The 26,971-nt window shown below is 40.3% G+C and overlaps 1 long non-coding RNA gene across 3 annotated transcripts in view; it reads left to right on the top strand.

Moving 5' to 3' along the window:
- LOC102029627 overlaps positions 1–24,211 on the top strand; it is a 53,619-nt gene extending 29,408 nt beyond the window's left edge. For 2 of the 3 annotated variants that reach the window (XR_001230945.1, XR_263790.2), the window contains 4 exons: positions 16,340–16,484; positions 17,235–17,503; positions 21,272–21,346; positions 21,575–24,211. This is a non-coding gene — a long non-coding RNA (uncharacterized LOC102029627). The remainder of the gene's footprint in view (positions 1–16,339; positions 16,485–17,234; positions 17,504–21,271; positions 21,347–21,574) is intronic. The other variant, XR_001230946.1, reaches the window with a different exon arrangement.
- Positions 24,212–26,971: the final 2,760 nt, after the last annotated feature.

Below are 26,971 nucleotides of genomic sequence, written 5' to 3' on the forward strand. Positions count from 1 at the left end.
TGATATTGGGCTGTTCAGGAATTTGATATCTTCCTGACTCAACCTTGGTAGTTCATACATATCTAGGAATCTGTCCATTTCTTCTGAGTTTTCTTGTTCCTATACTTTTAAAGAAACATTACAGCCTAAAAATGCAGAGACACTAACTGAACAATTAAAGAAGGTATTTCAAAAGCCCATGAATCCTTTCTTTTGCACCATCCTGTTGTAACCACTAGTCAAATCTGGTGTTTATAATCTCCCATGGGTAGTTTAGTAAACACTTAGTACACCAATGCATACCTATAAACAATACATACTGTATTTCTATATACGTGCTTTCAAACTTTATATGATTCCATGTTGTATATCTCTCACAGACTGCTTCCTTCAGGAAAACATTTTATTATGAACAAGTTCAAGTATAACCAAGGAAACAGAATAGTATAATAAATTCCCATGAATCTATCAACCAGCCCCCCAAATTGTGGGCATTCAACTATTCTTGATTCAGCTATTACCAGCACCACACTTCTCCCACATTGTTCAATAATCATAGTTTATAACTGTATATTTAAGTAGATGTTGCACCATTTAAATGCATAAATCTCAATGAAATTTTAAAAAAATGTGATACATCCATCATATATTCATTCCTACTTATACAAAGGTATAGAACATGTACTCTTACAAAAATTTTCTCCTTTGCCAAATGTGGTCTTCCGTCTGTAACCCTCACAGTCCTTAGAATGACATTGTTTGGGCCTCTCCATCTCAGGTTATGTTCTCCTCTTTTTTTTTTTTTTTTTCCTGTACTGGGAATTGAGCTCACGAGCTTGTGCTTGCCAGGAAGGCGCTGTGCCGCTGAGCTAAATCCCCAGCCCCTGTTTTCCTCTTCTATATCTTCGGATAAATGTAATTATGCAGTCCATAGTTATTTGTGTCACTTTTAGGGGCAAGGTTCAGTGTTCTAATTTAGGTCCATCCATGTTGTTCCAGGTATCAATAGACGATACCTTTCTACAGTTAAGTAATATTATATTGTATGAATCCAGCAGATCTCACTTATTCATTTGGGCTGGTTCCAGTTCTTGACTATTGTGAATAAAGTTGCTATGAACATTTTTATTTAGTACTTATTGTGCCCATTTTTTTTTACAATGTTCTTAAATAAAGGAGTACAATTTCTAGAATTAATAATAGGAGTATTTTAACATTATGTGAAATTTACTAGGCAGCTCTTCAAGGGAGTGGTGCCATTTTGCATATTCTGCAGTGATGTGTGGGTATTTCAGGTGCTCCTCACCAACAATTGCTAAGAAGTGGTATTTCATTGTTGAAGACTTTTGCCCTTCTGTATTAAGTTCTCATTTATGATTGAGTTAGAAGGGTTCCTTAAATGTTCTGAATAAAATCGCCTTGTCAGAAATATGTTTTCTAAATATCTTCTCCAAGTCAGTCTGTTTTTTTTTTTTTTTTTTTTTTTTAATAATGATACCCTGGTTTTGGCTAGAGATTTTACTCACTTTAATTTTTGTAAAATCTAATTTATCATCTTTTAATTTTATTGCTAATGTTTCTAAATTTTGTTTTAGAAATCTTTACTTGTTTTGTGAAGAAACCTTCTTACTGTTTTCTTCTACAAGCTTTATGATTTTCAGCTTTATTTAGATTTAAAATATACATCTAATTAAATGTGGTATGGTGTGAGGTCAGGGATTGGGTTTTCCCTCCACAAAGATAAGCTTCTATCTGAAGAAAAGTTTTCGAAAAGCCTTTCTCTTTTGAATGATTTTGCTATTTTTATCAAAAATTAATTTGTCATCAACCTGTGCAACTACTTATATGCTCGCTCATTTGCTACCTTGATTGGTGTGTGTGTCCTTATGCCAATAGCAAACTGTCTTCATTAGTGTAACTTTACATTAAGGCTTGAAGTCAAGTAGTTTGAGTTCTTTTCCAAGATTGTTTGGGGTATTCTTGGTCATTTAAATTTTCATGCAAATCTTAGAATTATCTATTTCTATTTTTAAAAAGTCTTTTGCAATTTTGATTAGAATTATACTGAATTATGCATCACTGTGTAAAATTTAACATTTTTACAATATTGAATTTTTCCAACACAAATGTATTATATGTCTACTTATTTAGGACTTTAAAATTTTTCTCAGCAATATCTTAGTTTCCAATATAGAGGATTTGCATATATTTTGTTAAATTTATCACTAAATACTTTATATTTTTATGACAGTGTGAGCAAAATTTTAATTTTATTTTTCATCATTTTTTACCAACATATGAAAATACAATTTATTTTCTATCATAAGATATTGATAAATTACTTACATGATTCTAGGAGCTTTGTTTGTTCATTACTTAGGATTTTGTTATAAAATATTATACTCTCTATGAATTTGAATTAACTAAAATATTTTGTAATATTAATATTTTATAATATTATTTTGTTAGTATATTTTAATTTTTAATAATTATCAATTAATCATAAATTAATTAAATTCATTCTTTAAATTTGTATGCTTTTAATTTTTCTTGCCTTATTAAACAGGCTAGAGTCTTAAACAATACTAAATAAAAGATTTCACATTCTGGCTTTTTTGTGACCTTAGAGGTAAAGCATTCAGTATTTCACAATTAAGTATTAGCTATAAGGATTTTGCAGGTGCCCTTTTATAGACCGAGGATCTTTATTTGATAGAAGATGTCTATTGTAGTTGACTGAGAATACCTATCATTTAACAACATAAATTGTTAAATGCCTTTTTTCCTTTTTTTTAGGGTGATCATATAGTTCTTCTACTTTTGTATATTAGTTACATAGATTACATTATTCTTTGCTGAGCCAAACTTGTATTGATGGGAAAAACTTTTAATTGGTGATGATATTGTATACTTTTTATTTACTTCTAAAAGCTTATAAATATTTAAGGAGCTGTATTTGTGTTAGTGAGGAATATTTTCTTATAATGTCTTGGTCATGATTTGATATCAAGTGTCAACTCATAAAATAGGTTAAGGCATAGTTCTTCTTTTCTGCTATACGCTGGCAAAGTTTGCAAAACAAGGTCATATATGTTCCTTAAATGTTTGACAGAATTCACCTAGTAGACCATTAAGACTAGAGTTATATTGTCAGAATGTTTTGATTGAAAGTCTAACTTCATTCATTGATACAGTGCAATTCAGAATTTTCATAGCATATAGTGTTAGTTTTTGGTTTGGGAGCAGTTGGTCAGTAGAGTATTCCAAGGAAGGTACTCATTTTGATCTGCATGACAGAATTTATGGGCACAATGTTTTTCATAAAGTTTCCTTGTTATCTTTTAAAAGCTATATGATTTATAGTGATACTTCTTAATTCCTGTTATCATATTACAAGTAATTTGTGTTCTCTCTGTTTTTGTTGTTATTTGTTTAGCTAGAAGTTTATCACATTTATTAAACCTCTTTTAATTTGTTTCTTTCCTTATTTTTCTAGTTTCTAAAGACAGTTTTTGCTCTTTTTTTGTTATTTCCTTGCATGGTCTTAGTTTAGTTTTAATTTGCTTGTTTTTCTTTCCTACTTCTATGATAGAAAATTATATTATTAATTTTAAACCTCTTTTCCCAATTTCAACATTCCAATGTAACATATTTTCACCTCTGAGAACTGATTTAGTTTATTTTCTCATCTTTTTACTTAGTTGTTAATTAGAGGTTTAAAAATCAATCATGACAAATTACAAAAATAAAATAATGCAAAGAACACTCAAAATTCTTTGTAGTGATACACTTTTGCTGATATTTCTTTCCAACTGATTGAATATTCTGTGGGTGTGTGTTTTCTGAAACATCTGATGGTGATTTACATATATTATGGACCTTTACCGTTAAACACATCAATGTGTGTTTCAGAAGTAGGAATTTTTTTTTTTGTTTTTTGTTTTTTGTTTTTGTTTTTCTTCCAGTACCAGGAATTGAACTCACAACCTTATGCTTGCCAGGCAGGTGCTGTGCTGCTGAGCTAAATCCCCAGCCCCCAGAAGTAGGAATATTTTTATGGGAGAACTGCAATTCTAAAATTCACACATTTATATTTATGCTATACTTTTATCTAATATAGTCAAATTTTATTAGTTAATCCAGTAATATGCCCTACAACATCTTTCTCTCCTATGGCACAAGATTCTGTTTAGTTGTCAAGTACTTTCACTTTTCAGTTATCTAAAATGTTACAGCCTGTCCTCCTTTGGTATGACAATAGCATTTTGAAGAGTATTACCTTTCTATCACTTCATAGAAGTTATCTTGCATTTTCTAATGTTTGTTTGTGACTAGATTCAAGTCACACTCTCTATTAGATTATCAATCTGGAGATACCCAAAGTCTACCTGACATCATTGGTGATAATAATTTAATCATTTGAACAGTATTTTTGGCATACAGTTACTGATTTTTGAAATTTTTCTACTAATAATTAGTGTGTGTGAGAGAGTTAAAATCATGCAAATAGCTTTCTTTTAGGAAAATCCATCCCTCCTACATTTAGTATCAACTTATCATTCTTGCTTGACTCATATTTTCCATGAAGACTGCAAAATGACATCCAAACTCTGCTCTATCATTGATCCATCCATCTATCTATCTATCATCTATCTATCTATCTATCTATCATCTATCTATCTATCTATCTATCATCTATCTATCCATCTATCTATCTATCTATCTGTCATCTATCTATCCATCTAAGTTTATGTATTGAATGTATTATGAGCATTGTTTCATCATTCCCTGTTTTTCTATGGTTTATCATTCATTACTGTCCTAAATTATTTTAGTACTCAAGTTGTCTCACATTTGGTCATTTGGAACTTTTTATAGCTGGCTCCCGTGGCTTTGTGACACTTTCCCACCATTATTTTAGCATTTCCTTCTTTCCTTGTACAACAAGAAAATATTCTAGTCTCATCTTTTACTTACCTAGCTCCAGTTCTGGGATGAACTAGTTTTCTGAAAACTCTTAGTTTCTAAGTGAGGAATGATAATAAAGAAAAAAATATGGGTTCCAATTGTACTTATTATTCTTAGAGTATATTTGCATACTTGCCTCTTTCAACTGAGCTAGGAAATGTGTGCGTGTATTTATCCATATACATGCATATGCTCACATACATGAATACACACTAACCTACAAATGCATGAATGCATGAATACTTAACTATACATACAAACACACAGACATTTATTTAACCATAGTTTAGAAGTATCTCAAATTCCAATCTATTCTCCATAGGACACTTGCTTAGCTTGCACCATTCCACATTATAGACTTGCTTCTCTTCTTTATAATGAGAATCTTGGCCCTCAATATCAATACATTTACTCCTTTTGTTCAGTTTTACAATGCATATAAAACAGGTTCAGAATTGCTTCTGTCACACCACTATTATAAACACACCTCCTAAAAGGAGCTCAATAATTATTTTTAGTTCTCCACCACAACTCTATTTTGCCCAAAACTAGAGGTCATGACATATTGTGTTCAAAGATATTTGGAATCGTTCTTTCCAAACAGGTATGGTATTAATCTGAAATAAAATTAGGTTCATTTGTCAGTTTTCCTTTTGGCTTTAAGGTTCTCTTTCTTTTGCATTATTTTGCTTTAATTTCATTGTATTAGTAGTAGTTTCCGAAAGTCAAACATTTGAAAAGACATAATCAGAAAGTGTTACTCCTTCCCATGCATTTCCATTCTATTCCTTCTACTCTCACAAACATACCATGTACATGTTGAATTTCACTGCTTTTTAAAAAATTTATTCTTAAAATGTTTCTTTCCATAATGATAAAGAAGTAAAAGGATGTTTCCACACTTGCCATTTTTCTTTTATATATATGCTTATTTGCACTTTGTCTTTTTCTTTTGTCACTATTTCTTTGAAATTGCTTTACAATCATTTACAAAAATCTTCCTCATTTATTTCCAACAACTGAATAACAGTTTATTAAGCGAATGTGCCATAGCTTTATAAACCAATGTTCTCTGCTTGAACTTTTAGGCAATTTCAATTCTTTTTTAGTAGATTTTAGTGATGTTAGAAGAAACGTCCTGATTTTCCAGGTACTCTTAGAAATGCCTTTTTTTGGGTACCAGGAATTGAATTCAGGACCTTGCATTTGCCAAGCAGGTGCTGATATGCTGAGCTATATCACAGTGAAATGCCTTCTATAACTTGTGTATGGTAGTTACCATAATTGTCAGCTTGATTGAATTAAGAAACTCCTGGAGAGGTGACTGATGTGAAGGCACTAACTTTATCAAAAGTGAATTCATTGATAAGTTCATAGCTGAAAAGACTGTTAAAAGGTGGGTCCAGCTGTATGGAGTGAGTCGTGAGAGCATGATTTGAGTGACTGTAATGGGTCCCTGGCCTCCTCTTCTCTGCTCTTTCTAACCAGTACTGCTTCCCAGTCTCCGTGAGTTGAGCAGCTTTCCTCAACCACCTTCTTCCACCATGACGTTTTTTCCCTGGAGTCAGCCAATAGCCATGAACTGAAACCTCTGAAACCACGAGCAAAAATAAACTTTTCTCCCTTTTAAATTGTGTACATCAGGGTTGTTTTTTTTTTTTTTTTTTTTTTTGTCCCAGCAAGCAGCAAGTTGATTAATTCATGGTGATATATTAAACCATCTTTATTATTTAGCTTGAAATATTCTATAATTTTCCTTGTGGTCTTTTATTGTACCTACAATTTATTTAGAAATACACAGCCTAATTTTCAAATCTATATTTTTATTGATGTCCAAGTTAATAATGCCATCATTAGAAAACATAGCTGATAGGGCTTTAAACTTCCAAAATGTGTCCCAACTTGTTTTCTGGCATTTGTGTTACATGGTGTATCTTGGTGAACACCCCATGTACACCTGAAAGCATTGTGGGGTGTGTGTGTGTGTGTGTGTGTGTGTGTGTGTGTGTGTGTGTGATGAGTGGGATGCTACTTTTAAAATTTACATTTTGATTTGAAATTTTCAGAACCACCCTGGGATAAATGTACCATTCAAAGTAAATCACTTGCAATGTACTCCTTGTTCCCAATCTTTTTTAAGTAAAATCAAAACAAAGTAAATGAAAATCGAGAGCAACCTTGAAGAGACACCCTGAGAAGACAGTCCCCAGTCTTGCCCATTTTATGAACAAATGAACAGGACATCAAGTCATCCTCAGCAAGTACTTCTTTCTTGCTCGCTGGCTCTTCTCTAAGAAAATCCCCAGATTAGCACAGGACCCAGAGCATTGTCCCAAGCCATACCCAGAAACAATTCTAGAAAAAAACACATTCTCAAGTTGCCCTGGGAAACATGGCTCCCCCCTGCCTGTGCTCTGGTTGTCCACTCCCCACTTCCTATTCCTCTGGCTTCTCTCTGCTTTCTCTGCCTCAGGATTGCTCATTAGCCTGGGATTAGCAGCTGTGTCAGCAGTGGACAAGATGAAGCCCTGCAGCTCTGGGCTGTAGCTGCCGAGATCTGGCTGGGGAGGGAGGGCTCAGCTGCCCGAGTGCCAGGCATATGTCAAATCCAATTTGGGAGAGGATCTTGTTAAGCCTCATTATCAGATGACAAGTCATCCTTTTTTAAAAAATCGTGAGTTAAGAAGGTTTTGCAATGTCTACCAGGCACCCATGTTCAGGTCAGATAATGTTGCCTGTCAAGAAGAGATCTTTTATACGCCGTCAGTCACTGGGTTCAAGGGGATTTGATTAGTCATATAGGGCTTATATGTAAGCCTCCCTGGCCACCCATCAGTCTCTGCCTTTCAAAAGCTTTGTGACTCATTTTTGTGACCACATAGTCCAGCGTCTTCCTAAGTAAATAACACAGGGCTTATTTTTATTCCTATCTTGTAACCATTTCAAATGATAGATATGAGAAAAACAAAAAATATATTGCTTGGGAACTTGTGGCAATGTAGTGCTCTTTGCACATTGCTGGTGACATCCCAAGTTATTCTAACCCCTTTGACTCATATTTTGGGCTTTTCAATCCTTTTAGTTTCATCTGTCCATGGTATGCGCTCTAGTCGGCATCCTACTACGTGGCTGGCGTTCCCTGGGTGTCTTGGTTATTTTTCTCTCATTGCTGGGACAAAATACCTGACACCCAAAATTAAGGAAGGAAAGGTTTATTTAGCTTACAGTTTGTGGAGGTTTCAGTCCATACTTGGCAGGTTACAAGACAGAGTGGCACATGGCAGAGGGCTAGAGCTCATGGTGGCAGAACACAGCAAAAGCAACAAGCACACAGGGAGGAATGGCGGCAAGCAGCCTCCTCCTCTCCCTTACATATGCAAAATTATCTACCCCAAGGCGGGTGTAGCTCTCACACCCATAATCAATCAAACTCTAAAAGCCTGCCCCATGACTGCATGAGGCTTTGGGGGGACACACAGACACAAACCATAACACTGGGAAAGCCTGGTCTCACTGATGTAGTGGAAGGGGCCAGTCACCTGGATCCCTCCTTGGGGCGGTTGCCAAGTCATGGATTCTCCCCAGGTTGTTTACTGGGTCCCCTATTCTAACTTTTTTTAAAACAAATTTTGCAGTAGGTATTGACCTCACAAAATATGTATACATCAACACTGGACTTATTACATGTCTAACATATCTACTTTTTGGCCTATGACCCAAAGAGCTACTAATTCTACCTATCAAGCCTTTGATGCATATTCTTTTTTTCTTTTTTTTTTTTTAATTTATTTTTTTTGGTTTTTCTTCGGTACCAGGAACCAAACTCATGACCTTGCACTTGCCAGGTAGGCGCTTTGCCGCTGAGCTAAATCCCCAGCCCCTTGATGCATATTCTTTTTCTCCTTTTTATAGATGAAAAATTGAAACTACAACAATGGCTAGGTGACTGTTGTGATTTGGATTTAAAATGTTCCCCAAAGAAAAAAATGTATAAATAAATAAAATGTTCCCCAAAAGCTTCATGTATTCAGAGATGGGGCTTTTGAAATGTGGTTGGATCCTGAGGATTCTATAATTCACTAATAAATCCAAATTTCAAATAGCATTATGGAAAATAAGCCCGAATAACATTATCAAGAGATGACAGAAACAGAAGGTGGCTCCTCGCTGAAGGAAGCGTGTTATGGGGACCTGACTATGGGTACTATAACTTCCTCTCTGGCTTTTTCTCCCCTTCCTGTTTCCTGGGTCCCATGCAGTGACAGCTTTCCTCAGCCTGCCTTTCTGCCATAATGGTCTGCTTTGCCACAAACCTAAAATCAATGGAACCAGACCATAGACAGAAACCATGAACCCAAATAAATCTGTCCTTTTCTAAGTTATTTTTCTCTGGTATTTTGTCTCAAGGACAGAAAGCTGACTAACACAGTGACTTATCGGATGTTGCACCATTATTATGAAGGAAAATTTGTGTCTAAATACAGTCTGTCTGATTCCACGTTCTTTCTTCCCCTACAAAGTGGTGCCTTGGAGGAAGGATTTCTATGATGAATACCTTCATTGTGGCATTATTCATAAGAGCAAAAACCGGGAAAAAGCAAAATGGCTCATAATATAAAAATGTTCTAGTAAATTATGGAAATTAACCCAATGGATTATTTTGCCATTTTGTAAATGAATTTTAAAGACTATTTAGCAATATTGGGGAAAACATATTATACAACATTATGTCAAGAGAATAGAATACAAGTGTTTCTATGTAATGACCAAAACTATATTTTTTTTATTTTAAAGAGAATGAAAAATAATTAAAAAAACATTAGAAATGATACACAATTTCACTAAACAAGACTATAGGAATTCAACAATGGTTGTTATATTGCATATTGTTGTCTTCAATTTGTTGTTCAGATTGCCATGCATATCCACATGGAAAAGTGCTCAAGGAAACTTGGAAATAAGTGACCTTTGAAAGCATATTAGTAATTAAAGGTGATTTCCCAAAGTAGTCATTACTGCTATGAAATTGTATTTGAAGAAAGGGCACTATTTTTGGTGGAAAGAGTAACATATTCAGAATAAAAAGGATACAGATTTGAATGTTGGTTCTTCCTTAGTCTTAATTTGTGTAGCTGAACAATTTATGTATAATCTCTGAGCTTCAGACTTTTCATTTGCAAAAGGATAATGATAAGAAAATTAACCTCCCAGGGTCAAAGTGCAAGTTAAAGAACTTTAAAACACGTCCACATACTGGGCCTTTTTGACAAATCAAAGACCCCTGATCAATTCATTCAACAGCTACCTAAACAACAAATATACAAAAGTAATGGTTCATCTCAAACTTTTACCACCTCCAAATTTTTCTGTGAGTTTTCAAATGCAAGAAAATTCCAAACAAAAAGAGCCCACACACGGGTCCATGGTCACAGTGAGCCAAGGGAATGGGTGAATTGGGGGACTTACTCCTTGTCCACAGCATTCTTAACTCACACTGGTTGTAGCTCTGATGCTTCACCAACACTGAATGCATTCTATACTAATCCCTGCAGTGAAGGGAAATGAACCAGTTGCTGGTTCTCTGGGCATTTACAAGATAAGATGTTCCAGACTGGGGAGCTAACCTCCCTAAAGCCCTTGAGAATGAATATTTTCACTCTGAAAGATGCTGTGAGCTTGTGTCTGTGTGAACAGTGTTTGAAGATTCCCCTAGCTTCAATATTGCTAAGAGTATCCAACACACTTGATAGGATGGGGCCTGCTAAGATTTCTACACAGTCTATGGCTGGGCATCTCTATTCTCTCTGAAGTTACTCTGTGACATGTCACTTTTTCCCAAATCAATTGTAGGGTCAAGCAGATTGGGGAAAGAGGGATTATGGAAGGGCATCAGAAATGAAAACCTTCACTAGGGTATAGGCAAGCACTGGTGAGATCTGAGTGATCAGTGATGCCTTAAACCCCAGAATCTAGGCTGTTGAATCTTTACCTGAGCTCTTAGTGAGAACGCCTGAGGCTGGTGACCCCTTGACTGGCATGAACAGTGTGTATCCCCAAGGAAAGGATCTCCCTGCTTCCAGCCTCACCCCAAAGAGGGGGATTACAAGAGTGTGGTAGAGAAAATAAGGTATTATCAAGATTTACTAAAAAACAGTTATATAGGAATAAAATGAGCTTGCTGATTTACTCCTCCCCACTTGCCAGGAAATCATCATTACCTTCAGCATTTGAAAGGTGATGAACTTGAAGCTCTAGGCTTGGATGTAATCATCTAGTATGTATTTGTTGAGCACTTACCACAATCAAGGAGAACTCTGACCTCCATGGAGCTATGAAAGGTAATCACAAAATGGACCTTCTCATTTGCCTGTAAAGATTGTGCATGAGACTCCTCAGAACATACGGTTCCCTTGGGCAGATACTCTCAGATCAAGAAGGGTTTGGCAGTGCAGATGTCCAGGCTGTTTGCTCTTTCTTATCTCCATGAAGTTGAATGAAGCAAACCTGGTGCTAGGATTAGGAAAAGGGTTTTGAATGGTGGCATTTTAAGCAGTGTCTTAGGTAAGTTTTAGGTCACCCAGCATTTAATGCTGGGGAAGACAACAGGTTTTGCTCTGCTCTAAACCAGCCAGGGAAGTTCTGGGAAAGGTAGGAGAGCAGAAGAAGACTCCAGCAAGGGATAGCTCTTCTCCTCCAGAATTAAGAAAACATAGAGTTTGGAGAAAAGAGAAGAGAAGAAGAGAGAAGAGAAAAGGAGATGATGGGAGAGGGGTAGGAAGAAAAGGGAAAAGGGGAAGGGAAGGGAAGGGAAGGGAAGGGAAGGGAAGGGAAGGGAAGGAAATGAAAAGGAAGGAAAGAAGCTAATTCTGCCACTTGCTTGCTGTGTATTTGGGGTGACTGCCTTAAATGCCTAGGTCTTCATCTATAGGAAAGATTGGGAGAGGGTGAAAGAGAAGCAGGTATGCACTACAACTTGCACAGTGCCTGGTACTTCACATCATTCTCTCCCTCCAAAGACAAGGTGTCTGTGTTGAGGACAGTGAGGGCTAAGTGGCATCCTGAATAGTGTGTGAATAAACAGGTCTAGCCTAAGAGCCAAACAGTGGAAATACATATATATCATCTCTCAGATCTCAGGAGAAAACCTCTGGGAATAGCCAGAGGAGAAGTGGAAGACAAAATGTTTAGAAATCAGTATGAACATTAAGAAAATAAAGCTCAATAGTTCTGGGACAATTTAAAAAATTTTATCCCACTCTCATTTATAGCCTAAGGCTACATCTAATGAGCACAGTGTATACCCTATGATTATTGTAGAACTGGGTATTAAGAGATTTCAAGGAACCACTTGTGACAAGGAGACAACTCTCACTCTGTTCTTTATCTCAGTGACCAGTCAGTCCACTTGTGGGCCAGCATAATAATTTACACCGAATCCATTCTGCTTTGGTTTTCTTCCTCCTCTCATTTAGTTTTCCTGGGCACCCCACTGCACACCCCAAAGATGAGGTGAGTGATAGCAGAGTCATGTTTTATGTGGGCCAGTCTTTCACCAAGTAAAGTGTAGCATGTCCTGTATTAAGTGGTTGCACCTATCTTTAAGGAGCTTTGGAAACTTGAGTCAGCACGCATTGGAACTCATCTTTTCTAATCATCCATTTAGGGCTGGAAGCCCCTGAGTATTGTCCATGACAAGTAGCCATGTAACACCTGCTTGAGCTCTTGCTGTGACTAGAAGCTGCCTAACACTCAGAGAAACCATTTCATAGATCCCTAGGGCTGAGTATCAACAACAGTGGATTCTCAGTGGATGTAGAATATAAGATCATTAACTGATGGCTCAGATTATTTTTCATGTTTATTAATCTATTCATGAGCAATCTCTCTCTCTCTCTGTCTCTCTCTCTCTCTCTCCTTAACTTATTCTTGTTTGGCATGGAGCTGCCCAAATATTGCCAGTCTCTCCAGGCTAAAGGTTTTTTTTTCTTCAAATATTCTTCATAAAGCTTGCTCTTGGACCTTGTCCTTATTCTGGTTTCCCTCTCCTGGGCAATGTTCCTTGCAGAATGTGACAGCTTAAATATAACAATTTGAAAATATCATGTTTCAGCTGTAACTTGGGACCAGAACTCCTCTTATTCAGGTATATATGTTTCAGTGTAGCTCAAACTGTGCATATAAATAACCACACACATGGAAACATGTTCCAAGTACATAGACCAACTTTGATGACAGACAATGAGGAAAAACCTGATGGAATAAATTCCTTCTGGATTTTAAAGCCCCAGAACTAGAGACACAAATGCAAAGAAGGGCAGGAAGGAAAGGAAAGACAAGGGAAGCACGTGTTTTCAGACAAAGGCAGCATGGGCCCAGCATCAACACAACTTGGGGAAAGAATGTTAGGAGTCCAGAGATTCTAGACAGCAGAGAAAGCTTTTGACTCTGGGGCTCCTGGGCTCCCTCTCCAGGATGCTGTGCATCTTCCTGATCCAGTAGATGAGGCAGAAAACTGATCAACATTAGAGGCACATCAGCCTGAGTTTAAATCATTATTCTACCAGGCTCTGCAATGTTAGAGAAGTGCCTTTCTCTCTCTGAGCATCTATTTCATTGTCTACATAGTGGGAACAATGATGTCTCCCTCCCCATGTGGCTATGATGACTAAGGGAGATACAACAGATGGGGTGCCATGTAGTACTGCACGCATACTTGGTACTGTGTTTGCACTCCTCAGCATGAGCTCCCATCCCCACTGGAGAAGCTGCCCTGGGCAAAGGCTTTAAGCTGGTGATGGACCCTCAGTGTGGGACCCTTGGGCAGCATGATCTCTGCTGGGAATGAGTTTGCTCAGGTGTTAAGGACAACCATGATTCTAGGCAGAGACTTCCAGGGATGCTAATAAGGATGTCTTCTTTCACATTTTATGAGACAGCTGTCTTGGAAGCTTGGCCCTTCTTGTTCTCCCCTGCCCCTTCCCCTGGATAGTTAGCTTTTGTCTTGAGGGTGAGACTTCAAGATGCCATCAGGGGCTTCTGATTGCTGTTAGCTCCACCTACCCACAGGCAAGCATTTTCTACAGCATAATTTTGTTTAAAACATGGGCCTCTGGGCAGTAACAAGAACTGCTCCTTTACCAAGCCAGTGTCAGGAGATTGTAACCTATTTTGTACACGTGTGTATCGAGGGGCATTGGTATCAAGGTGAGCATGGGAAAAAATACATGTGGTAAGTAGTGTGTGTGCATGTGAGATCTATGCACTCGATCAATCTGGTGGAGAACATGGAAGCAGAAGTAATGCACCCTGACTTTGTGTACCTGAAGAGTGCGCACCTACACCAGAGGGTGTCATACTCCATTGCTTTCTCCAGATTCATCCCAACAAATTATCATTCTGTCAACATTTTTTATTCATTTGCTCCATGTTCTTTTATTTAACATATATTATGGGCTACAGATCATATTAAGTGCAGAGGAGAGAAAGAAGAATCAGGTCCTATCTGTGGGGGAAGAAAGACATGTAAACAGATGAACTAGAGAAGAGCCCAGTTTGAACTACAGAAGGAGCCAGGTGCATGAATGGGTACGCATGCAGCATGGGAGGAACAGTGAGACTTTGGGGAACTCACAAAGGAAGTGGTACATTACTGAGACCTTGAGGATGAACAGAAGTCTTTCCAGCATTAAAAGGGAACAGTGGAAGCATAGAGGATATCATGGGAAAGGCTAGAAGTCATGGACAGACACTTCAGTTGGGGAAAGCGCACCTGAAGCATGGGAATACTGGGATACAGCAGCACAAGAAGTAACCAGAAAAACTGAGGTCCAGTTGTTAAGGAGCTTTATCTACAGAGAAGTAACTGGAGCCATCCAGACAGAAGTTGTCAAAATCGTGGATTTGGACAGCAGCTGTGGGGATAGAGGGGAGAAGGTGGGATTCAGGATGGGTTTCTTAAATGGAGTTGGAAGGACGGTGATGGAGCTCGCAGACAGGGCTTGGGAGGAGGGAGGAGCTGAGGATGACTGATGTTTCTGGTTTGGGTGCTTATTGACTGGATAATGTCACCGTGAACAAAGACTGAGAATGCAGGCTCTGCGGGGGAGGTTAGGTAAATAAGAGTAAATGGCAAATCCGCCATCAATCTCAAGGACATTATGTGGCCTGTGCCTTGGAATGAATCTCATCTCTGTAGTGCCCTCGAACAACTTTGTCTACTGGAACTGCTCAGTAGGGACACCGAAAAATTTTGGAGGACTTCAAGGCTCTTCTTTTGACTGTAAGATGAGGCTCTTCTGGGCCACTCTTGGGCATCATGGTGGTTGAGAGATATTCTCCTGGATCAGACGAGCCTTGGTTTCTTTTTTTTTGTTTGTTTTTCTCCGGTACCGGGAACCGAACTCACGACCTTGCACTTGCCAGGCAGGCGCTTTTGCCGCTGAGCTAAATCCCCAGCCCGAGCCTTGGTTTCAATCTTTCCCTTTTGTAGCTACTAAAAACTTATATGGAAAGTTTATTTAACCTCTATAGACTGTAATTTTCCTATTTATAAAAGAGGTACGGTCAAAGTGTCTACCTCATAGGGTTACTAGGGAATTAAATGAGTTACTATGTTTAAGGGACTCAGAACTGTGTTGCACATAAGACCTCACAAAGGAACATTGCTATTGTTAGGAGTATACTTTTTCTTTCTTCCCTTTTGTATGTATATGGGAAGGGAGAACTCTAGCAAAGAAGGAGACAAAGACCAGTCTATAATTCCCTCCATCTAGGTTTCTTGTAGAAGATTCCACTAAGGCCGACAGAATGTAGTCATAATCTACTATCCTCTAGACACAAATACCAGGCTCTTGGCCACTGTGATCAAAATGTGCATCTGGCCATGTTCCCACATGACCGTGTGGATCTGTGATGGTTGCTTGTGGGTCTCTGACCAGGTTCCATGTCCCGCAGCCAAGCTGGCAGGGGTCAGGGAATAGCAGGACAGCCTGGCTTTGAGGCTCAGGCCTCGCTGGTGCTGTGCTTCAGCCGGTTCAGCCAGCCTCTCCCCTACTGCAGGAGGCCACCGTGTCCTTACTTTTCTGTAGGTCTCTTCTAAGAGGTCAAGAATCTTTGCCTTCCACCCAGGGAATAGGTGCTCTGAGGCTAAAATTCTGGGGTAGCCTGAAGTGACCTTGAGCATGGATAGAAATCTGGCTTGCCTGGGCTGTGTCCCCTGTACTGACAGCAGGTGATCTTCCACAGGCACTGGATTAGCGTGACAGTTTTTCTTATCCATTCCATAATTTGTGCTATGGCCCAAAGGAGATGTGGCAGGAAAAATGTTCTGCTCAGCATCAGAGAAAGATTCATGCCACAGGTTGCCTTTCCCCTCTCCTGGTCTTGCCCACAGTAGAACCTGCAGAACTCCTCCTGGCCTCATGTCAGAAGAAAGCAAGTTTGAATGCAAGGGCTGAAGAAAGGGAGAAGAGTGATAAATGAGATGCAGCAGAAAAGCCATGAGCCTCAGAGTCAGAAGACATTTATTTGAATCCCAGGTCTGCCATTTACTAACTGTGTGGGCTTGACAGGCTGCTAAACTCTCCTGAGGTACTTCCTCATCTGAGGATAAGAATAACAAGCTCTCTTCTTTAGAGCATTATGGGTATCTAGTGAGATCACACAAATAAATATGCTGTTTTGTTAGCTTGACTTTTTATGACAAACTATATGCATTTTAGCATCTCTACATATTTATTAAATGTATTATGGTCCCAGGCTAATGCTGAGGTAATATTTGTCCTTATCGTGTCTTCTGTGTGACTATAAAGTCAGCCTCCCTGGCCCTATTCCTGAATGCTTAACTATAACCCATCCTTCAGAGCCCAGCTTTAAGTTAATGCCTCTGTAAGCTCCTTTTGCTCTCCACACAAACACAGACACAGACAGACGTGTGCACACACACACACACACACACACACACTCACACCACACACAAACACAGAAGACAAGATGACTCCCTTCTTCTATGAATTTTCATACTAAGTTACTAGTTTGCTCCTCCTGCTGGTCCATATTTTTTATTCTGTGTTTCAAATGTTCATGGACCACAAGCTCCTGTCCAGCCACAAATCCCATACAAACATGAGGGCTTCAAGGATGGGATTTGTTGTTTTTTTCTGTCTCCTACGGAGCCTGATAGAGTGAGCACCAATAAGTCATAGGCAGCGAATAGATAAATTAACGTCTCATGCTTCAGCTGTCAGAACCACACCATGCTGTCTGTTTGTGGCCTTTTTCTCCTCCAGATCCACCTCTGAAGAGCAGGCAAACTGCTTTCTGCCTCACACTTGCCCTCAAAGGAGTGACAGTTTTGTCATGAGATTTTCTAACGCCTCTTTTGATAATTATGGGAGAAATGGAGTACAAAGCTACAAGCATAGCAGCTCTATTTAGTGTCCCTTGAGAGCTATTAACTCAACACATCCAAAACTGAGCTCCTCAGCCCATCAGCCGGGAAGAAGTCTTCTGTCCTCTACCTCTCAGGTGCCACTTGCCCCTCCTGCTTTGTTCCCAGGTAAGTGGGATCTGATACAGTATCATGCATATGTGTATGATTTGTATAGATAAGAAATGGGACTTAAGAATTTGTTCTAGAATGAATAAGACATTTGAGAATGCTGGGATGGGGAGAACGCACTTTGCATGTAGAAAAAATATGATTGGAGTATGTTGGAGGATGAACTGTCATGGGTTGAATTATATCCCCAATTACATCCCTTGAAGTTCTAAAGCCATCTCTGTAAGTTCTGTGACAAAAGTCAAGATAGTTACAGAATAAGAAGCCAACAAATAATTGGTATTTTTCTTTTTTATATTTCCTTTACTTACTGACTTCTAATACTTTTTATAACCTTGGGGCTGGCATTATGCTAAGAATGTGCATGGATTATTTCATTTCCTTTTCCTACCCACCTTTATCAGTCAAGCATCCTCTTCTTGGTATTATTAAAGGCTCTGAGTCTCAAAGAGTTTTGTCCGGCACTTATAGCTAGAAGGTGGCAGGAGAGAGTGTGTAGCCCAAGCACCCAGAACCCATCACTCTGTTGATGTAAATGGAGGGATGGGCGGTAGAGCCCTGAAGTCTCACAATTAAAAGCATGTATTCCCCTACCCCCGCAGTCCATCAGCATGCAAATGGAGACCTCCCTAGTCCAGCTGCCACTTCAATATCAGCTGGTATTTTTGTTGAGAGAGAGGAAGGAAGCCTTTCTCCCATGGCTGTGAGAGTTACGCTCCTTATCCGTCACACCCAGCTATGTGTGTCTGTGTCAGGGGAGGAAACGAATGAGCTCAAATGTTACTGACACTAGCAGCGGCAAATGAGGAGCTATTTTATCTCTTCTGCGCAGAGCATAAAGCTATAGCCTGGGCTGCAGCCCAAGCTTTATTTACAGTGTGTAAGTGGTGAACGGAGTCCTGGCAGGGGACTCGCCCTCCCACACAACCCCACCCCACACCAGGTTGGAGGCAAAGACGAATTAAAAACACAAGCTGCTTGGAGAGAGATAAATCAATTTTCATCAGAGCAGCGCTCCTGACACCACCCTGACAAATCAATATCTTTCTCCATAATGGAGTCACTAAAGCTGCAACCAAGTCACCAGGAAACGCAAAGCAGCCCCATAAAGAATATCGCAAAGTAATAGAACATCCAAATCTGAATTTCAATTATCTGCCTTCAAGGGCATACTAATGCCTTCAGGAGAGGAGTCCATCAAGAATTCATGGAACCAAGCATCAGAGCTCCCCATCAACAGTTCCGCAGGCTTCCTGGGTTCCCCATGCTCCAAGTGGTCAGAGGAGTCCTGCCAGCCTATGAGAAGAATCCAGACTCCTCTAGAGCACGGCCACCTCTAAAGTGAAGGAGTTCGCCACAGCCCAGCCAGCCTACTACGATCTTCCTCGTGGGCCACTGAACAGGGGAGCGATGCACATCTACTGAGATTCTAGGCAGGTGTGGTGGCTGTGTGCTACATGGGGCCACTGAGATCAAGCAGACCTGGCACCAACACCTCGAACCCCAGTGGCAACTACCCACCCAGGCAGGAGGCTGGTGCTTCTGCTCCTTTGGCGATGCCATATTCTGTTTCCACTTCCCCTCTTGATCTCTCTCCCCAGGCTTCCAGGGAATGAATGAAGAGCCTGACTCTTGGGCATGGCAGCCAGCTCCCCACAGACATCCTTTGGTCTGCACTGCGGGTCCCTTGGATGTCACGTTGGCCATGTATATACCTCTTACTCTGACCTCTGACTCCAGTGACAGCGACCAATGACCACACAGTAACTGTGTACTGGCAAACAGCCCAGAGTCTGCAACCATCTAATCCCTGCAGCTGTCAGTTACAAAGCCTGAGGGACCTGCAAGGCTTACTTTTTCTGTCTATGAGATGGAGCAATGTGATCCTACCTCAGAGGACTGTTGTGACCACAGGCAATTCCTATGGAAGTCTTTACTTTGCAAGGGATCACCCAAAATATTGTCATTTTAATCTTCCTAACAAGCCAGTGAAGCCAGTGCTATTTCTCTTACCAATCTACAGATGAGATTAGGCACAGAGATCAAGTTAAAGAAATGACACGTGAATGGTGCTTAGCACAATGCTGGATGCTTTGGAAAAACTAGACAACTATTAGTGCCTGCTATTTCCGTAATATTTTATAGACTTAGCAAGCTATTTAAAAGCTGCCTCGTGTACCTTTGCATCATTGATCAGTTCAACAGAATTTTAAAAATTCAAAATACTACAAAATAACCCCTTCAATCCACCTCCTTTAGTACTGCTAAGGAGCTCATTCTAAAACAAAGAGATGTGATACCGCTTCCTTATTTATATTCTTTCAGTGGGTCCTTTTTATCTTCTCAATGAAGACCAAACCTCTTAACTTTTTGGCCAAAGATCCTCTTAATCCAATTGGCTTGCCCATCCAGCCCGGTATGGTGGGTTCAGGCCACTGTAGAGAAGCACTATGAATTGGGTGGCTCAAATGACAAGTATTCATTGCTCACAATTCAGAAAGTTGGAAGCCCAAGGCCAGACAGCCATTATGGCCATGCCCTTGGTGAGGGCCATTTCCTGCTATATACATGGCTGCCTTCTCAGTGCATCCCTATGTGGATGAGAGAGGGAGCTCTAGTTTCTTTCTGTAAGGACATTGCCCCTGGGCTCCACCCTCACAAGCTCTTCTATACCTATTGCCCCTTAACACCATTGCATCATGGATTTGGGTTCAATATATGAATCTGGGAAGAGACCAATATGCAGTTCTTGAACATCATTCTCAGTGCTCCCACGTCTCGACTCACAGAGATGTGTCCTGCCCACCCACACATCAGGATTTTTATGCATGCTATCACCTTTGCTTATAAAACATTTGTTTCCTTGTTATGGAAAATGTTTTCCTTTTCTCAGTAAAAGTCATCCCCACCTGAAAGCTTCCCTGCACTAGGGCAAATTTTTCCCCTTCATCCTCAGTGTTTCTTCAGCACAACACTGGTGGCACAGCATGGCATTGTCCACCCACTCCCTGCCTGCCACTGGGTTAGGGTCTGCTGGATGCTCAGGCCTTGGTGTTAATAGATCCCAGGTATCCAGCTCAAATCTGGTACACAGTACGTGCTTGTATGCATGCATTGCTGGGGTGGCAGTTTACTTGTTCTAATTTTGAGTTACAGAGGGTGGGTGTTATGAACAATCCTAATTTTGCCCTTGATCAGAAGACAACCAAAGGTTTTAATGCAGTCCTGGGGACAGCGCCAATTTCACAGAACTTACTCTGGCTAGTTTAATCAGGAAAGTAATTTATTAAAGGATGTTAGGCAGTTTATGGAATCCCCAGGACACTGGAAAAGAAGTCTCAGAAAGGGAGCAGCCCTGAAACTATGCTAAAATGACCACACCAAGCTGACCCAGTGAGTTCTCCTACTGCCATCTCTGGCCTGGGGAATTTCAGCTCCTGCTTAGCGTTTGAATCAGTGAGTAACACAGCCGTGCAGAGGTAATGATTCCTATCTTATAAAAAGGGAGATGGAGCAATCTATGATTTGCTCACAGTACCATGAATAGAAAGTTGTGAACTTGCAGTCTCAGGCTTGGGCCAGTTGGTCTCCACTGGGAACAGTTACCCAAACTGGGGGTGTGAGTGGGCTGGGAATTCAGGAGCTGAGGAGCAGGTAGGGGTTCAGATGCATGAAGCTTTGGTTTAAAGAGAAGCCAGGGAGCAGTGAGGAGGCCATGTGCTCAGGCAGCTGGGACCCCATCCACATTGCTCCTCTTGGTTGCAGGTCTCCCTCTCCACTGAGGTGATGTGGAACCATCGGACTGAGTTTTATGCTCATCAGTGTGTCCATGCAAGAAAGGTGAGCCTTCTCTGGGTTGGTGCATTCCACAGCTGATTTGTTTCCTCCGCAGCTTCTGTCTTCTCCGGGAAGTTGACTAATATGCTATCAATTGCCATGACCCACCTGTTGGGCTCTAACAAGTACTGGTCAGGAACACCACGTGTCTATTCTCTGTGGCATAGCTAGGGTTTTCTGGCTGAACAAGGATATATGGATCAGTCCCCATATTCTTCTTGTACTTTAAAGGGCACACAAATCACCCGGAGATCTTGTTCAGCTGGACAGACTGTCTCTGTGGACCTGCATAAGGCCTGAGGCTTTGCATCTCTTACAGCTCCAACGTGATGCCAGCGTGGCTGGTGCATGAACCACATTCAAGCAGCCAGACCACATCTCTGGAAACACATGTCCTTGGCACAGAGCACTTCCTAGATAATTCTACGTGCTGAATCAGGTCAGGCGTGTGCCAGTGACTTGAGTGTGCAGAGCCAGGAGATGCGCTGGCCAGCAAGCCACTGCATATTTAGAACCCACAGCCAACCTAAGCTTGGTTAAGAAAAGGAGGGTTTATTTTCCACCATGACTAAGGTGTCCATGCTGAAAGACCAACAACCCAAAGGAAGAAGGGTAATATCGGACCTTCTCAAACTAGAAACAAGGACTCTCAATCTGGAGTTGTGGGCTTCCCAGCCTCTGTGTCTCCCTCCCCTCATTCCCAGACTCTGCCCTGACTTTCATGTGTACTGATCTCCCCTTCACGTCATTCTGAACTCCATGAAGCTGAAGCTGAGATGGTCTTTTGGTCCCCTCAAGTATAACAACCTAGAGTGTGTTCAGAATATCTAAACTGCCAGACCCTGGCCTGCACAGGACCCACAGCCATAGCCAGCAGTTTCAGTTTGGTTAAGAATGCATACCTTCTCTCCACAAACCACTAATCTCTTTCTGTTCTAAAACCTGCACGCAGCAATCAATTTTACCCTAAAATATAAAGCCAAAATCAACAGGGAAGGCACAGGGTGCAAAGACCTTTCTCCTCAGTCCAGACACATATCTTCCTTTCAGTGTGGCCAGCTAGATCCCTCAGCTTCCCCAGCTCTCCCTCCAGGGGGCTTGTGCTAACAGCTCCAAGAAGCACTCAGATGCCTCCAGAGTCCTCTACAGGGAGGCAAGGTGATTCAGGCACATAGGAGCCTGTGCCATCCAAGGAAGGGAACATGGAGGGGCATGTTAGGAGGATGCTGTACACATAACATGAACTGGAGTGTGGCATGGAGTCCACTTGGCCTGTTTGTTTTTGCTAAGTATCCTAGGCTTTGAAGAAGGGAGGTCAGCTCTTTACGTTCTACCTTACGCTAGCTGTGTGGCCATGGGGAAGTAAGCCAACCTCTCTGAAACTTGAATTTCTTCATCTGTTAAAAAAAGATGATGATAATTCTGACCTCACAAAGTTATTTGCAAGAGTTAAATGAGTGAACACAAGATACACAAAGAATATACCATCAGCCAGGAATTCATATAATGATAATGATAAAACTATGACCCCAGTGCCCAGTATGGGGCCGAAGGTCTTGTGTAACCTTAAAAAATGTTTGAGGAAGAGAGGATGGAAAGAAAGAAAGATGGAGGGAGATGGAAGATGACAAGAAAGAAAGGAAATGCAGAATAAGAGGTTCAGGCCGTGGATGAGAGTAACTAACACATCTGAATCTGGGAGGTCCATCGGATGGAGGTAGGTGGAGTCACATATTCTAAGTGGATGCGTGGTGCCACTAGGCTCACATCATCGTCCCTATTGAGAAACCTCATCTACTGAACACTCAGGGAGCCGACAGCTCAGAGGGCTTTTTGAGGACTGGCACCAGCAAGTGAAGCCCGTGAGACAGCCACAAACCCCAGCTTCCCAGGGTCTCACTGTGTCTATTGTAGAGCTACCTGTTGCATGTCACCGTTTTCCCCTGCAAACTACACCCGTGCAATGTGAAGGGAGTGAAAGGCCCCATTTATGTCACAGCATGACTTCAGCAAGGCACTTTTCAGAGCTCAGTTCTTCTCCTTCAAAGAGGGCAGGGAAAGCAGTCCCTGCCCTGCCTACCCCACACTTACGGGATAGTGCTAGCCTTAAAAAGCATGCCCCAGATAAACTGATTATCAGGGCCTCCAGCACACTCTCCAAGCAAAACATTTCTTGGTGTCCTGTTCCCGAAACTAAAAAAAAAAAATTACAGTAGACTTTTGTGGTTGGCTTCTTTCTCTTTTCCATAGAAAGCTGGGGAGGGGAAGTGAGGTTTCATCAACAGACAGGGTGGTCTGGGTCTAACTCATTCTAGCTCCTTGGAACCCAAGAGAAACTAAAAAATGCCACATACCCTGAGCCCACCACCAGAAATGCTCATTTCATTCTTTGTAGTTGAAATTTTGCCTAGCTATTTCTATATCCCAAGTGATTGTTTATGTTGAGAATTCCTGGACTCCTCAGTGAGGTGAAAAACGAATAAATGAAAGGAAGAGAACAACCTAAAGATGAGAGTATAGTGTGATGTAGAAGCTTTTCCCCATAGCTCAAGGGCCTGTGAACCAGCAGAATAAAAACTATGAAAGCAGCTGTAACAGCTGACATTTGTCAAACACACACCCTCCCGAGCATGTGACAGCCTTTATCCACTGTGTCCTCGCTGATTTTTGCCCCATTTCAGAGCAGGACAGACAGGGACCACTGCTGAATGTGTCTTGCTTGGAGGTAACCAGCTTTGTCACTTGCTGTTAAGCGATGGTATGATAACATTCTGGCCCATGATGTGAAGTAGGAATCCTCTTTCTGATTTCCATTATTTTTAAATCCAAGACCTGTGGAGAATGGTTGTGAAGCAGAATAAACTTTGAGACTCCTGACAGGACATGACTCATTTGACCTACATGTATATCACGGGCTAGGATCTTATTCCAAGGTCTCAGAAGGCCATGTTCTATCTGATGCCTGGGGTTGACAATTCTCAAAGTACTCTCTGGAATGTTGAAAGGCTCCTGGCTAAGGATGAACATCACTGCACACTGCAAGATGTGATCAAAATATATGGTGAGTGTTTAAATCTTAAACATGTTTATTAGAATAAAAGACATGCTGCCTTTAGTTCCCTTCAGAATGCTCCCCCTCACGGTCAATACACTTACTCTTTCATTCTTGTCACTCTCAGAAGCAGTTATGGAAGTCCTCTTTCATGTGTGTCTCCATGGCGTGTGATAAAAAGAAAGTAAATGCTGCTTTCAACTTCCATCCAACAGAAAGAAAGCTGCATAAAAACGTTACAGTGCCTCCTCACCCACCTTATTTTTTAGATCTGGCACCATATGACTTCTGGCTGCTCTGCAAGTCAATGTGACCATGAGAGACAAATATTTTGAATTAATTTAGGATGTCTAGGCAGCCAGGATGGCACAACTAAGGACACCGACAAACGAGGACTTCCAGAACTGCTTCAGAAAGAGGCGAGAATGATGGGATGAGTGAGTTGGAAGCAAGGGGAGTATTTTGAGGGGGTTAATGACAATGCATCGTTTAGCAGTAGATGGTTGTAGTACATAATATTTACATTCCTTGTGTGGAGTTGGTGCATGTACATAATGCATTTTAATTCTTTTTTCATCCTTTCCCCCTTTCCTCTCTTCCCTTTCCTTACATCTTTTGATTTTCTTTCCATTTGAAAATGATCTATCTTCCTATTCTCTATTAACTATCTTTCATTTTTCTCTTTCTGTATACTTTGGGTATCTCATAAGTGAAACCATGTGACATTTAAGCTTAAATGTCTGATTTATTTCACTTAACATTATGGTTTCAAGGTGCACCCACTTTCCTCCAATAAGTATTTTTCTTTTTAAATCTCTTCTCTTTATATATTTTTATCAGTACACGTTTGTAGTACACAATGTTTACATTTCTTGTGGGGGATCAATATATATACATAATACATCCTAATTCTTCTTTCATCCCCTTTCCCTCCCCTCCCTCCATCAGACACAGAAGATTAAATACTGCATGGTTTGTCTTACATGACAAACCCAAATTATAAATAAAGAGCAAAATAAAAGATAGATAATAAGAGGTAGGGAGGAAGATCTTTGTCAAAGGGGAAAGGAATCAGGAGATGGAGGATGAGGGGAGGGGGAAGGGAGGCAGGGAAAAGAGATGAAAACGGATTAAGATGTGCAAGGTACATGTACCAACTCCATACAAGGAATGTAAATATCACATACTCCAACATGTACAAAAATTATTTTTAATTTAAGCATTTGCCTTATTTGTCAGTCATACCATACACACCCTCCCAAGGACTCATAGGCACACCAAACAGCTAGGCTGCTCTCAGCCTCACACTACAGAAAAATAGGTGGTTAGTTTTATTTCAACCAGATTTTCTCCAAGCTGTCTCGGTCTCAGAAGCATTAGATATTTGGATACCTAAAATAAGGCATACTGTTGCCTGCCAAAACTATATCAAATCTTGGTCTCCTGTATAAAAACCTCCACATGTTTTCCAGGTTAATCCACTTTTCTACAAATGTCTCAAATATCCTTCTTTACAACCAAGTAGTATTCCATTAGATATAGGCATCACATTTTCTTTATTCACTCATCTGTTGATGGACATATAGGCTGCTGCTTCCAGGATTTAGCTCTTATGAATTGTGCTGCTATAAACATTGGCACACCTGTATCACAGTAATATGATGTCCTTTAGCTCCTTGGGAAAGATACCTTTCTCAAAGGTAGAAGGAGAATAGCTGGGTCAAATTGAATTTCTAAGTCTAGTTTTTGAGGAAACTTCATGATTTCCATAATGGTTGTACTAGTGTACATTCCCGCATAATGCTAAATGAAAAAAATCAGACATACGAGCTTAAATACTGAATGAGCTCTCATTTGAGTAACACAAAGTATAATAAAAAGTAAAATAAAGCATTAATAAAAGGAATAGCAGAGATAACACTTTTGTAAATGGGACAGGGTCCAAGAGACGGAGAGGAAAGGGAGGGGAAGAAAAGTAAACAAATTTAAATGCACCATGCAGTATACCAAGTACCCACAATGAGTGCAATCATTATATATTACAGATGAACTAAAATAATAATAATAACAATCTGCAAAGGAGATCTGGAGCGAGAGAAACAGGGAAGTAGGTAAAAGGGGAAAGAGAAGAAAAAGAATCAAGATATATTAAGTACATGTACCTAATCCCGAAGACAAATGTAAGCTTTGCATACTGCAAACATGTACTAATAAAATAAAATTTTAAGAAAAAGTTTCCTTAAATTCGCGAAGATGGGTATCTCACCACCAGTGAATCAGGTATGGAGAGAAAGCTCATGTGAGATGTCTTCCACCAAGGCACATCATTTCCTTCCTCATAAGGGGGTCTGATGATGTAGGAGGACTGCAATTAACCATGCAGGAAGCTGGCCTGGTAAAGCAGAAAGCATATACAACAGCCAGAGTGTCCCGTTGCGTGACAATAAATCCACCATGAGAACCTGCACATACTCATTTTAGGGTGGTTCTGTACCCTTTAGGCTGTCTGTGGGAATGAGAGATTAGTTTATTTGGACATTATTTGCACATGTGCAAATATGTATACTAACCCAGTT

The sequence above is a fragment of the Chinchilla lanigera genome, unplaced genomic scaffold (genome assembly GCF_000276665.1).
Source record: "Chinchilla lanigera isolate Chin_1 unplaced genomic scaffold, ChiLan1.0 scaffold00080, whole genome shotgun sequence".
In the NCBI taxonomy this organism is placed as follows: domain Eukaryota; kingdom Metazoa; phylum Chordata; class Mammalia; order Rodentia; family Chinchillidae; genus Chinchilla; species Chinchilla lanigera.